General features: G+C 34.9%; 1 long non-coding RNA gene across 1 annotated transcript; it reads right to left on the minus strand.

The window, feature by feature from the left end:
- Positions 1-2,596: 2,596 nt before the first annotated feature.
- On the minus strand, positions 2,597-8,981 carry LOC124364265. Its single transcript, XR_006922592.1, has 3 exons — positions 8,646-8,981; positions 6,688-6,912; positions 2,597-4,240 (listed from the first exon to the last, which is right to left on the minus strand). It is a non-coding gene; the product is annotated as an uncharacterized LOC124364265 (long non-coding RNA).
- Between the last annotated feature and the right edge of the window lie 4,237 nt (positions 8,982-13,218).

Raw genomic sequence — 13,218 nt, forward strand, 5'->3', positions numbered from 1 at the left:
GTGATGTGCATATGTATGAATGTATATGTGTATGTATCATTATTACATTAATTTATGACAATGTTACCTGTTTCTATAGCAATGCTATGTATAAACGTTGACGTAACAATAAAGACTGATTCTGATTCTGAAATAATTTTTTCAGCATACATCGTATCTATTTGACATATGAAGAAATTATTACATTAAAGTATCCTCATCATAATAAAATGTAATATAAAGTGTTTACATTAAATTTTAAAGTGTGTCATGAATAGTTTCTGATATACAAGGATCACTTATACTGTTTTATAATTAATACTGTAATGATCAACACTTCTAGGGTTATCAAAAACCACTACTTTTTTTCCCCTTTGGGGCTGCCTACTGCCACGCACAAGCCTCAAGGGCTTTTTGCACACCCCGGAAACACACCATGAGGCCCACCAGTCTACAACTTCAGCAGTTCAACAAACCGCCAAAAACAACCTATCAAGTCCTCCTGGGAAAATTCATCACCCCTGTCCAAAATACCAAAGATGGCATACCGCTCTCTTGCTATTGCAGGGCAATCAAAGAGCAGGTGTTCAGCAGTCTCCTCCTGCTCATTACACCTTACACAGAGCGGATCCTCCTGAAGGATGCCAACTCTGTGAAGATGCTTCCTCAGGTGACCATGCCCCGTAATGAGACCAATGACCTTAGAAGACATTGATCTGTTTAATGAGAGAAGGTCCGAAGCCACCTTGGAGGAAGGTGACTGTAATACCATTCTACTCACTCTCAAACCCGGATGCAACCTCCACCTTCTCCCATGCTCCGCGCGAATCCATTTCGAGACAACCCTAGAGGATTCACACCTCGGAATACCGCAGAACGGTTGAGGGCCCGTCATAATTGTCGTTGAGCCCTGGTTGGCCAGGGCATCAGCTCTTTCGTTCCCAAGAATCCCCTCATGACCAAACAATATTGAATCAAAAAGAAGATTGTATTGTATTTATTTTGCTGGATTTGTTTAACTCACACATAACAATTGTAATACATATTGTGAATGCAGAACAGCATTCTATCCCACAAATGTTAACAGTGGCCACAAAGTTATTGAATTGTAAGATTATTTATTGATTTTAATTAATGCAACATTTATTATACGAGAATTATTTTGTTATTATAAATATTATTATACGTAATTACAAGTAAGTTATGTTCATCATAGTAAATTACATGAATAATTACGTTTCTCAAACTTTGCAGAAATATATTTCACTATTTCCCACTAAGAACTACAAAATATGTTGCATTTATTTAAAAAAATTGAGAAAAAGGTATGTCCAAAACAGAACACTATTACTAATTACTTTATTAATCATTTAGACCTATTACATAGTTACTTTCTAGTGAAAAAATTATAAATTGATTGAACCAAGTTTCAAATGTACAACAAAACTAAATTTAATAGAAAAATCAACTTGTTAAAACAGGCGTAATATATTTGAAAAACGTAAACACAACCACATATTTATTTTTCATAATAATACATAGAATGTTTGGGTACAAAGTTTTAAATATAACCTAACTTAAAAAAAATACTCTTTAAATAATAGAACTAAATTAAATTACTTAAAATTAGTACATAATTAACAAGAGGATTGAAATAAAGAAATTAATTTCTAATTAAATCCTTGAATATGAACTTTTAAAATATACAAAAAATTATATTTTTTTTTATAAAATAACCATTTAAGATTATTACAACGAGGTAATTATTCTAAAATATAAATAAAGGTATCACACAAATTATAATACCTTTTTCAAGGTAAAATTATTAACAAAAACAAATATTCTATTGTAAATGTTTTTTAAATACCCGATTTGTCTGAAGCAGTCAGTATCTTTCTTTTTCTCCGAAAATAACATTAAAACAGTTTTAAAGACAGCCAGTGCTCATAGGATGGATATCACTACTTTAGAGAATCTGAGGTGAAAATACTTGCATATTGCAATACTTTACTAGTTCCCAATCAATCAGCGTAGTATGTGCCAAACAAATTTAAATTGTTCTGGATATTTTCAAACTGTGCGCTGAGCAAACGGATACAGACCAGTCTTTTTTATCATGTACCTGTCTCAACATTCAAGTTGTTGGAGGTTACCACCTATTTTGAAGCTCATCATAGAGTGTTCTTTCATGATCTGCTGAAACATAGGCTGAAGTAGGTTATAGATAATATAGTTAGAGTTGCTCCCTTCCCCCCCCCCCCAGGAGTTTATCCTTACTTGATTTCCTTACGTATCTGTACCACCTTGTGAATTTTAGAGCTCTATCGTCAAAAGAACTTTTACGATTGATATTGATGATGAAGGCGGAGACAATAGCTACACACAATGTCGATTGTACTGGCAGGTACAGACAATTTCAAAGCAGTAACCGATAATCTGGCTGCAATTGGTGTGGCAGATAGGCCACAGGAAGCAGCATATAACATCTCTCCTCTGTCATCCAATAGTTGTAAAATTCACCTCCCCTAAAAGTAATCATCCCTCAGACATTTAAGACGCATCATCTGAACGGAATACCATGTGCAAGAAACCTCATCCAGCCATTGGTATAAGTAACCATGGCTTGCACTAAGATTGCTTGCGTCAGCTAGGTTGATATTTCTTGAATTATTTAGTTGATGGGGATGGGGAAAACTGGATACAACTCGTTTTACCCCTAATTCCTATCCAGTGTCTGTAACACTGGTTGAAGTTTTATCATCTAATCTCCCCAACACGTTCTACAAAAAGCTGGATTTAACCATTATGCCTTGAATAACAGTTTCTGGTTAATACACTATTCATCATGCACTGCACTGAGACAAATAAAAAAAAGCTTAAATGAATCAAACAGTCAAAAACAATTCTGTAAAATTACATACAATATGGAATCATGATTACATTTCAATAAAGTATCACACAAACTTATAAAATCAAGTAAATAAACTAAAAGCATTGATCAATATTCTTCATAGTTTGTGTATAGTGACATATCCGTAACTATTATAAAATAATCAGTTTCTTAATGTTTGCTTTCCAGTAGGAAGTATTTATTTGTACTGCACATAATAGATAATCTATTATAGTTTATGTCCTAAAATATCAGTAATGAAAAACACTTGTCATTCGAGATAAAACTGATTTGATGTGAGCAAAAACTTTTATCCTTTACTAATTGACAAAAAATCTTATAATACGTAATAAAACTAAAACTAGTTAGGACTATTTTGAAGACCACTAAAAATACCATGGATACAAGACTATTTAACCCATTACAGATCAATGACAAAATATCTCATCACGCAGTAGCTGGCCATAGTGGTGACAAGCTCAGGTTATAAAATGTATCTGCTGCTAATTTTACCTCCTAATAGTTTAAAAATATCAAGTAGACTACGAAAATGAGTGAGTCTTTTGTAGTCTACTGAATGTTTTTAACAATGATCTTCCTTCGGTTTTCTCAAACACATTTGAAAATATTATATAGATTGCAGTTGTATATAGAAGCTAAAGAATTACTGCTCTGTTGCCGAAGGGCCCGCTGGGACAAACACAGCCGAACAAATTGATCCGCAATGGGTTAAACCTAATTTAATGAAATATATTCCCAAAAGTGGGACCAATGCTTACAGCTAGGGCAGTTTTCAATAACACTTATGATGATCTTTTTACAGTACTCTTTGGCATTTTACAGCTTCTAATAGCAATATTTTTTTTATAACAGTGGTCTGTTAAAAAGAGTAACAATAGTCATATTTAAAATTAGTAGAATTAGGACTAGTAACACAACACTTTACTTAGGATCGCTGACAATGAAGTATTTGAGAATATTATATAAACTACAACCTTGAAAAGAGGAACGTTATATTAACACTAATCAGTCTTTACATTAGAAGCCTACACATCACTCTCAGCCCTGCCTACTGGTTCCGTTTGCCACTTGGGGAATGGAATTTTTAACAGGAACAGAGTTTAACATTGCAGTTTTATCGACGGCATGCTTTACGCCAGGAGGATGAGTGGAGTGGGACATGGACGGGTTGGTCGAATGGGACCGGTTCGCCATCAAAGCGAAAGACAAGTTGGTACAAGACGAGGAACGGTTGAGATTCGACTCTGCTTCCGGAACGACGAAATAATCCTGACGACTCAAGGGGGCCATAAGCGATACAGAGCATCTTCTGTACACCTCCACCACCGGGTACGCACTGAGAGCATGTTTCTGCAAATAACAGACAGTAGATATTGACAGTTAGTTTACAAAATTACCTGTCAACAACGAAAGGAACAGGAAGTTGCGATATTATGAACGTAATTAAAAATGATTAACCTATTGGTAGTCAGGCTGCAACAAAAGATGTGTTTTATATTTACTTATAGTGTGACGCATTCTTAAATTTGCTTTGTAAGTATGCAAGTCACTAAGTAAGAATTATTAAGTAGGCCTAATAGACAATAGTCTTTATTCAGTTAAATACCTATTTAAACATATTTATTCATCAAAGTATAATAGTATTTTCACGTATAATAGTGCCTTCTACTCGGTTTTCAATGTTTAATTATGGATATCTACGGAAGTTTAGTTTTTTATTTTAAACATGTTGATGTATAAATAATTTAAGACAAGAGAACAGTTCAAATTCCATCTGGTTTTTATCTTTACTAATGTAGAGAAGACTAAGACTATAGCCAGATGTTTGTGACCAATCGGTTGAAGAAGGGTTGTACCATACATTTTATATTTACGGACGTATCCAACTCACATGAACTTTGAGGTTTGTACTTTTGTAAAATCAATCAATTTTATCATATACATACAAAAGGTATAACCAATCAGCTGATATTAAGTTCATTAATGGATTTGGAATAACTGCCTGTGTCCTCCTCCATAGACGAATGGTTATAGTCTCGGCTCTAACTGAGAGGTCACGGGTTCAAATCCCGGAGAGGGCCAATAATGTATAGACACGAAACAGAGTGTGTACTTTGAAAATACCAGTGTACATCAAAGCCTACCTAGCTGAAGCTGAGGCTAACAAGAGGAAAAAAAAAACTGCCTGAGCAACACGTTTTAACAATCAGCTGTTTTAAACTAAAGAAAAGTACTCTCATAATATTGACATGGGAACTTTGGAAGCCCATGGGACTGAGCCATATAGGTAGATGTATTTCATATCCAAAAACGGCATATTGTACAGTGTACATACAGTGTAGATATCTTCAGTTACAACCAAATCTGCAAAAATGATAGTTTATATACCTAAAATCGTCGAACAAAAATCAAGAAATTCTTTTAACAGAGATAGATTATGGCTTGGAAACTGTAAATCTTATATTTAGTTCTAATATATACTGTACTGCCAATTGATAATTGAACAATAACTCAAGACTTTATACGAGTCATAAAGGTCATTGGTTATGATGGATGATTTTTAACGATTTTAAGATTTTGGAACATTGTTACGTGAGAACAAGAAATTTGTGCTACTTGTGGATTTTTTTTAAACGTGACATAGCGACAAACTCTGAGAGGTATTGTCAAATGTGGAAACATAAGAAGAGCATTTTATCAAGAAGAAACGACAGAATGTTGAGTTGTACCATACCGAACAACTGTAATATTTGATAGTACGATAAACAATTATCATGAACTCTTTTCTTTACATGGCTGAGTAAGAGACACTCAATTCTGGTATAAGTGTGGTGATATCCGTTAGACAAATAGGCCTGTCTCAGCAACGAAAAAAAATTCCCATGAGCTGTGTCTGTATCAATTTCACACATAATATCAGTGTGATGATATCCGTTAAGACAAACAGGCCTGTCTCAGCTACGAAAACAAAGTTCCATGAGCTGTGTCCGTTAGTATCAATTTCGCATATAATAAATAGTTATTAAGCTGAGAAGATCTTGTACATATTAATAATAAATCATTATCGTAATTTAACTCTTAGACTTTCGTTTTTAATTATTAAAGCCAGTTGTGCACATCCCTTTGGTTGAATCAGTTGTCATTTTACTAATTAATGTCTCGGCTTAAAGCTAATTAATTTGTGATTGTTTTAGTGAAGTTCGTTGTCAAGGATTTTATTGTTGACAATTCGAGGTTACCGGCTGGTATGACTGTTAACACAGTGGAGTCAAGTTAAACGGAAGCATTTTATTAGAAAATTTATTTGAGAACTTTGCGTTGATATAGAAGTGTTTAGGACTATAGGGCTATGATTTGTTTTTTAAAGGCTGGGTAGTTATTAAATCAATCTGCGATTAACTCCGGGCAAGTGTTACTTAAAAATAGCAGTGTTACAATAAATGATTTGTCAGTTCTGAAGGCAGTGTTGTTTACTGGTGTACAACTAACCTTCTGTACTTCGGTAGAGAGTAACAAATTTTTTTGTTTCTTCAACAAGCGTCTATTTCCATGATCTCTTAAAGTTTGTTAACCTCCATGCAAATACTTAAAGTTGTATTAAAGTCGTGCTGAAAAGTAGTATTTAAGCGTTGTTCTCACATAACAGGTTTCCTATTTTTTTTTTTTTTTTTTTTTTTTTTTTTTGTAAAACTAAATTTACTATCTATAGACAGCCCTTGCATTATGTCACTTACTAACAACATAAACAGTAACTGTCTAAAGGCACTAAAACATAATAACTTAAATTATATACTCACTTTACTATACTTATATATCTTGGGATATATAATCTTAAGTACTAGCCACACGCCAAAGTACAATAACCAAGGTATTGTCGGACATGAGATATAAATGGCGTTGGAAATCGGTTTTGTCTGAAGAAGCTTGTAGCCATGTTCAGTTATGTAGCCTCTTATTTCATCACTTAATTCATTAGTGCCAGAACTAACGATTGCACCATACGCTATTCCATAAGGCCCAACCTAAAAAATAAAATGCAAAAGACCAATTAGAAAACAAAACCTAGTTGTGTTTTATATTAGCCTACTATAAAATAACATACGAGGGCTGTTCAACATTTTTTAAGGTCACAATTTTGCGCACTACAATTTAATTTAATCTTATGATATTACAGTCTACTTTAGCCATATACAGTATAGCTATAGTTACCAACAAAACTATAGAGGTGATCATAAATTGCCCCCTGCCAATGTTTGAACAGTTTAAGTTGGATAAACGAATTTAAGCCGTGGTCCTGGACAAATAGTAATTACCTTTACTTGTTGTACTTCAACCTGTAAAAATTACTACAACTATAATCTGAAAGATTGAAACAATACAGCATGCTTCCTAAAAATCTGTTATAATTGTTGCCAATGTAAATAGGTGTTGTAATTGTGCAGTAGGTTAGGTTCGAGTTTTCACTAGTTTACCTCCAACAAAAATATTAAAATTATTAATAAAACTCTCAGATAAGCCGGCCCTTAGGTAGGTCTGACAGTCACGTAAGTTAGATCAGATGAGGTGTCATGTATTTTTTGTGTTGGCAGCCCTTCCATATTGGTCACAACGTAAAAAAACCGTGTACATGAAATTTGTGGGAAAGATACACAGTCAAATGTTGTTAGAGGAGTAAATATAGCAGTGTTTAGAAACAACTAATGAAGGTAATGGTGATCTTAGTTTTAATGCAAAAACATTAATTCCTCTTGTATTAAAGCACATAAGTCTTAACAACCATAGTCACAGACATGTGGATGACATATTTTGGGTTGAGTGACTGTGGTTTTATGCATTTTATCATCAACCAGTAGTGAAAAATTTTGGTACTTTGGGATTATACCGACCACACCCAGACATGAATTGTTATTTGACATTTTGCTTCTACTGATTACTAGATTAGCGTAGAACAATATTTCATCAATATAAAACAGGAATTGTCTTATCGCAAACCCCTCTCCATCCTCAGACAGAGGTCAAAGTCGAGAGGTCTAGTAGATAACGTGATTGCAGAGTCTCGCCGCCTGTTCAGCTGGTCCGTCACTTTGTTGTACTTCCGTGTTTTACCCCTACATTTCTCCAAACACAAAAATTCAACAAAAACAAACATTACCAAAAAAAACTAAACTCTTTATTGAAAAAACACACAAAACTTGTTTTTATTCTTGATCACACTCCGCCACCCAAAATGCGAGTGCCTCCGGCCATCAGCGCGGGCTTCGGCAGCCCCACTCTGATGTCAACGAAAGAAAAACATCCCTCGAGAAAGGCAATTATGTACCCTGCAAAAAACTTAAATAATCATGTGATGCCGCGCGGCCTGCCGTAATCAGGATTCTCAAGAAAGATAAGATAACAGTGACAACAATACCGATCACAATACCTGGAAATGCTTGTTGATTGATGGAATGTTAGTTGTGTTACTCAACTACATCGTTTTATAACGTTCTAAGTTCATTGAAAAAAGTTTAAACATTGGGGGCATATAACGGAATCTGACTCCATTAACAATTGATAATCGTTGTAAGTTTGTAATTTTGTAATTAAAGAGTTGTTTTTTCGTTCTATCATGTTTGTTTCTATAAATTTATATTTTTGTGTTCTTCATACTGGTGTGGTCAGTATAATCCCAAAATTTTAGATCCGGCAACTGGTGATAATTCTCGACAGTTGAAAACTTGTGGAGAACCGTGAAACAAATTTCAAAGTGCCATACCAGATAACCTGCTTGTAGATCATCATATTTATATAGAAGAAAGGAGCGGTTTTCTGGAGAGGATGTTTTCAACCATTTCTTGAAAGTAGTCAATCATTACTATTCAGGAGAAAGCTAATCATTAATAGTTCTACAAATTTCCAATTTCCTGTTCTGATTGTTACGGTTCCTGGATGTACTGTCCCTGTAAGTATAAAATATATTATTTTAATTTCAAACGTGTGATTGTTATTGAGGACTATAGATATGTTGATAGTCTAGTACTCAATAAATGAATAAAATGAATTGATGATAATACTAATCGCACAAAGGTAAAACAATTAAAATTTAAAAGGACAGAATGGTAAGAATATTGGTATCATTGAAGGATTCCTCCCCTTTAGGAGGCTATTTGATATGTTTAAAGTAATCTATTGATAATTAATTGGTAAATATTGGGAAATTATAAGATTAAAGGCCGACCTGGCAAATCACGAATTTGACGTTATCAACATATTCTGCTCATCCTCCTGAACAAAAATATATATATGGTTTTAGGGGGTGCAAATGACAAATAACATGATTTTATTGGGTATATACATAAATAGTTAAGTTTCTTATGTTCTGTTTGTGTGCTGTGTCTGGATATCTGTAAATATGATCTGCGGCTGGGACTGATAGCGTATATGTTATCTGAGCACTCTGGGGCAGAAGTCAGAGATATCGTGTACTGTAGGTTGGATCAAGTGAGTGCGTGACAATCATGAATCAGCCATCCACTAGTTTGACCAATTGTAGTAAACTGGTGTGTCGTAAATATTATCTGTTGACAATTACCAAATATTGATGGCCTAGACTTTTAGTTAAGATCGGTGTGGTTTCCCGAATGCTGATCTCAATACTCTCTTTAAAAATTGTTAATACTGAACTATACGTTAACATTCGAACATACAAATAGTCACAGTAGCCTATAAGACAAATATGGATATGTATATCAACCCATGTTATGCAGCACTCAAGTATCCACAAGTAGGATTAGTTGCAAATAATAACAATGGTAATTATCATATTAACGGCCGGAGCGGAAAAATACGAGATTTGTGTTATTAACTTATTGGAATCGTCCTATAGAACAAAAAAAGTATAAGGTTTTATGGGGTGGAAATGAGAAATAACGAAGTTCTAGAACATAAAAAATTAAATAAATATTCATGCACGGAGTAATATCTCCATGTTCTACATCCACGTCTAGCGTCACATGAACTTTTGTGACCATGATTCAACCTCGTGATGACGTCATCGGTTGTGCCACCATCTTTGCAAACGTAAATGAAAAATAATACTGAAATGAGCAGAATTTTGATCAAAATTAATAATGTTTTTCTTAATTTCGAGCAACAAATTAATTACGAGTGCCTCCGGCCATCAGCGCGGGCTTCGGCACTCGGTGCTGCCCCCGCACTGATGTCAATAAAAGAAAAACATCCCTCGAGATAGTACCTATCAGTAAAATATAAAATTCTAGAGGGGCTGATAAGAAATATAAATTGAAATGTAATGCAAAGGCAATTATGTAAAGTTAAAAACTAAATAAATCATGAAAAACTCAAATATATAGATGGATATTAACAGAGAACACTTACCATTAGTTTGTTGGCGGATATAGCTGAGCAGCAGCAACAAAGAAGTGGTGGAGCCTGGTATGTGGGTGGGGGGTATTTTGCCTTGAAAAGGAATTCTGCCAGGTACCCAACAAAATGGTCAGTCCGGACACCATACCGAGGGATGTTGGCCCTGACTTCCCTCCAGTGTCTCTCAATCATGTTCTTGTGGGTGCCGGTGTTAGGGTCGACAAAGTTTATTGAGTGATTTACCGTTAAGTGCCTAAATCCCTCGTCACCGAGACAATTGTAGGCCCTCCAACAGTCACTAACAATTGTGGTACCTTGCAGAACCCATTGTTTAATTAGGTCGAGCAGAGTGTCCCTATCGCGTTGTTCTACAGGAACAAGGAAGGACGCTCTGCTCTGCCTTTCTATTCCCCCAAAAACCTACTGTCCCTGAATTCTTCTGCCGCGATTGTACTTTCTCTTTCCAAATTTAGCCTCATCAATTTCAACGACTGTCAAAGGTCCGCCAATTTTCTTCGACGTCGTTGAAATGTGATGAAAGTACACTTCGGGGCAGAAAGAATACCAGTCCACCACACAATTTGAAGAAACGCCAAACTCCAAGGAAATGTAACGTTGTCTCGGAGGCTTTAGGTGAAGCAACGTTGTCACCAAACCAAAATAGGTCTCTAAATCTAATCGCGTTTTTTCAAAAAATGAACCTGCCCGAGCCGATTTTTTAAAATTGCAACATTTCATACTTTTTTTTTTACTACTTTTCCTAATTTTTCTATCACAATGAAACGACAAAGTCTCCCGGTTTAAAAACACCACTCGACCGCACAACGAACAAATACACTCACTTTTTAAAATTCCATGTTCAATTAAAAAAGAGATCATTTCGTTTCGGTTAAAACGTAAACTCTTTACGTGCCCTGTTCGAAACACTCCGACACACACAATTCACTAGGGTTGGTTGAACTAGTGGATGGTTGATTCATCATTGTAAACGCACTCACTCAATCCGACCTAAGTTACTGAACACAATATCTTGTGTAGAACTGACTCATGCCCCGGAGAACTCAGATAACAGATACGTTATCAGGCTGCTATCAGTCCCGGCCGCAGATAATATGCAAGTAAACAGATTATCCAGACACAGCACACAAACTGAACATTAAAACATTAGAAACTTAACCACTTATCAATATACCCCCTAAAATCATGTTGTCATTTGCACCCCCTAGTACTATATATATTTTTTGTTCAGGAGAGTGAGCAGAATACGTTTGTAACGTCAAATTCATGATTTGCCGCCCCGGCCTTCTATCTTACAGCTACGATAACAATAACTGTATGTAAAAGCCTAAGTTAATGAACTAATGATAGGTTAAGGAAATCTGGCTACTTACTCTTCTTTCATAGCAAATTTGCACTTTGTCCTTGGTTGGAAAATGTTCATTGACTTTAGATAGCATTGATCTCGATAATGTATTACTCAAGCCATACTTATAAGCAATTGTTAAACTATCCAAATGGGGATGGCCTACTTTTACTTCTTTGATTACCGAAGTAATAAGTAGGAATAAAACTGAAATTATTAAGAGAAATAGTACCACAAATGGCAAAAGCAATACTGCATCAGATAATTGAAATTGTGGCTGAAGCTCGTTAGTAAATTTCAATGGAGTAATAGTACAATTGATACACATATAGATGGTTAAAAGTAAAAGTGTACCGTTAATCAACAATGCAATTTTATGAAACATTTTCCACAATAAAATATCATTGTAGATCCTAAGTACATTGCATTAATGACAGTTGTAGTGTTTAGATATTTTTTTTCAAATGAATAAGCCCATAATAAGTCATGAACTACCCTGTTACAATTGCAACTTAACATTCAAAACTATCCTAAATACACATCTGTAACGAAATTAATATTGAGGTTAGATCTTCTACCAGTATACCGGCTACCAGTCAACCAGCGCGCGAGCGTCAAAGTCCAGTAAATAGATTCTTTTTCTTTTTTTCTTTTGCCACCTTTTTGTGGCGGCCTGGATTAAAAATCCATGAGGCCCCGATGTTCACTTTTGTGGTTGTCCGTCGTTTGTAGGTAGTTCTTACAAGAACTTTAAAAATTTTACATCAGTCTTCGGTTTGGTAATCTGAGGAAAAAAAAAACATTTAGATTCGTTAGTTACAACAATAATGTACAGTGGTAATATGTTTTGTAGTATTTATGTTAGTTACAATAAAGCTAGGATATTCTAAGGATTTTGTAAGTAGATGGGTATCAGGAAGGGAAGGTGTAGGAATTTCTTCTCTGCCAGGGGCCGATCAGGCAATGTCCTATCCCGAAAAAAGGTAGGCCAAGGAAAGAAGAGCCCAGGATTGGAATGACATCTATGTATTGTGTCTGTGTATAGATGGAATTTGTTTTTATATTTAAAGTTTTCGTTTGATTGCTTTTAAAAAATTGTTGATTTCATTATAAATTTCATACTTTTCTGTGCTGATTACATAGTTTAGATTATTGGAAAATGTCTCACTAATGATTTTTGTTTTTTGGAGATAGTTATTTCTTTCATGCGTATATTTTGGACACTGAAAGATTAGATGCTCCAATGTTTCATCCACTCCCATTGTGCAATTTAGACATAATGGTGTAAAATAACATTTAATTCTGTGAAGACATGCGTTAACATTAGCGTGACCAAGCCTAATCCTACAGATATTGACTATTTCACCTCTCGACATTTTAGAGGCTGTGAACCAAGGTGTCTTTGTGAAACATTGCTTGATATTTTTGTACCAATTTGCCTTTAAGGATGATGTTAATATACCAGTCATTTCAGTCCCAATCTTTTTGTTTTGGTGCGATTTGAAATCAGCATTTGTTACATAGAATTCGTAGCTGGTGAAAGTTAGACCTGTTGATTCTTTTGCCAATTTATCTACGGCTTCGTTTTCTTTAATCCCAC

The sequence above is a fragment of the Homalodisca vitripennis genome, chromosome 6, assembly GCF_021130785.1.
Source record: "Homalodisca vitripennis isolate AUS2020 chromosome 6, UT_GWSS_2.1, whole genome shotgun sequence".
NCBI classification, from domain to species: Eukaryota; Metazoa; Arthropoda; class Insecta; order Hemiptera; family Cicadellidae; genus Homalodisca; species Homalodisca vitripennis.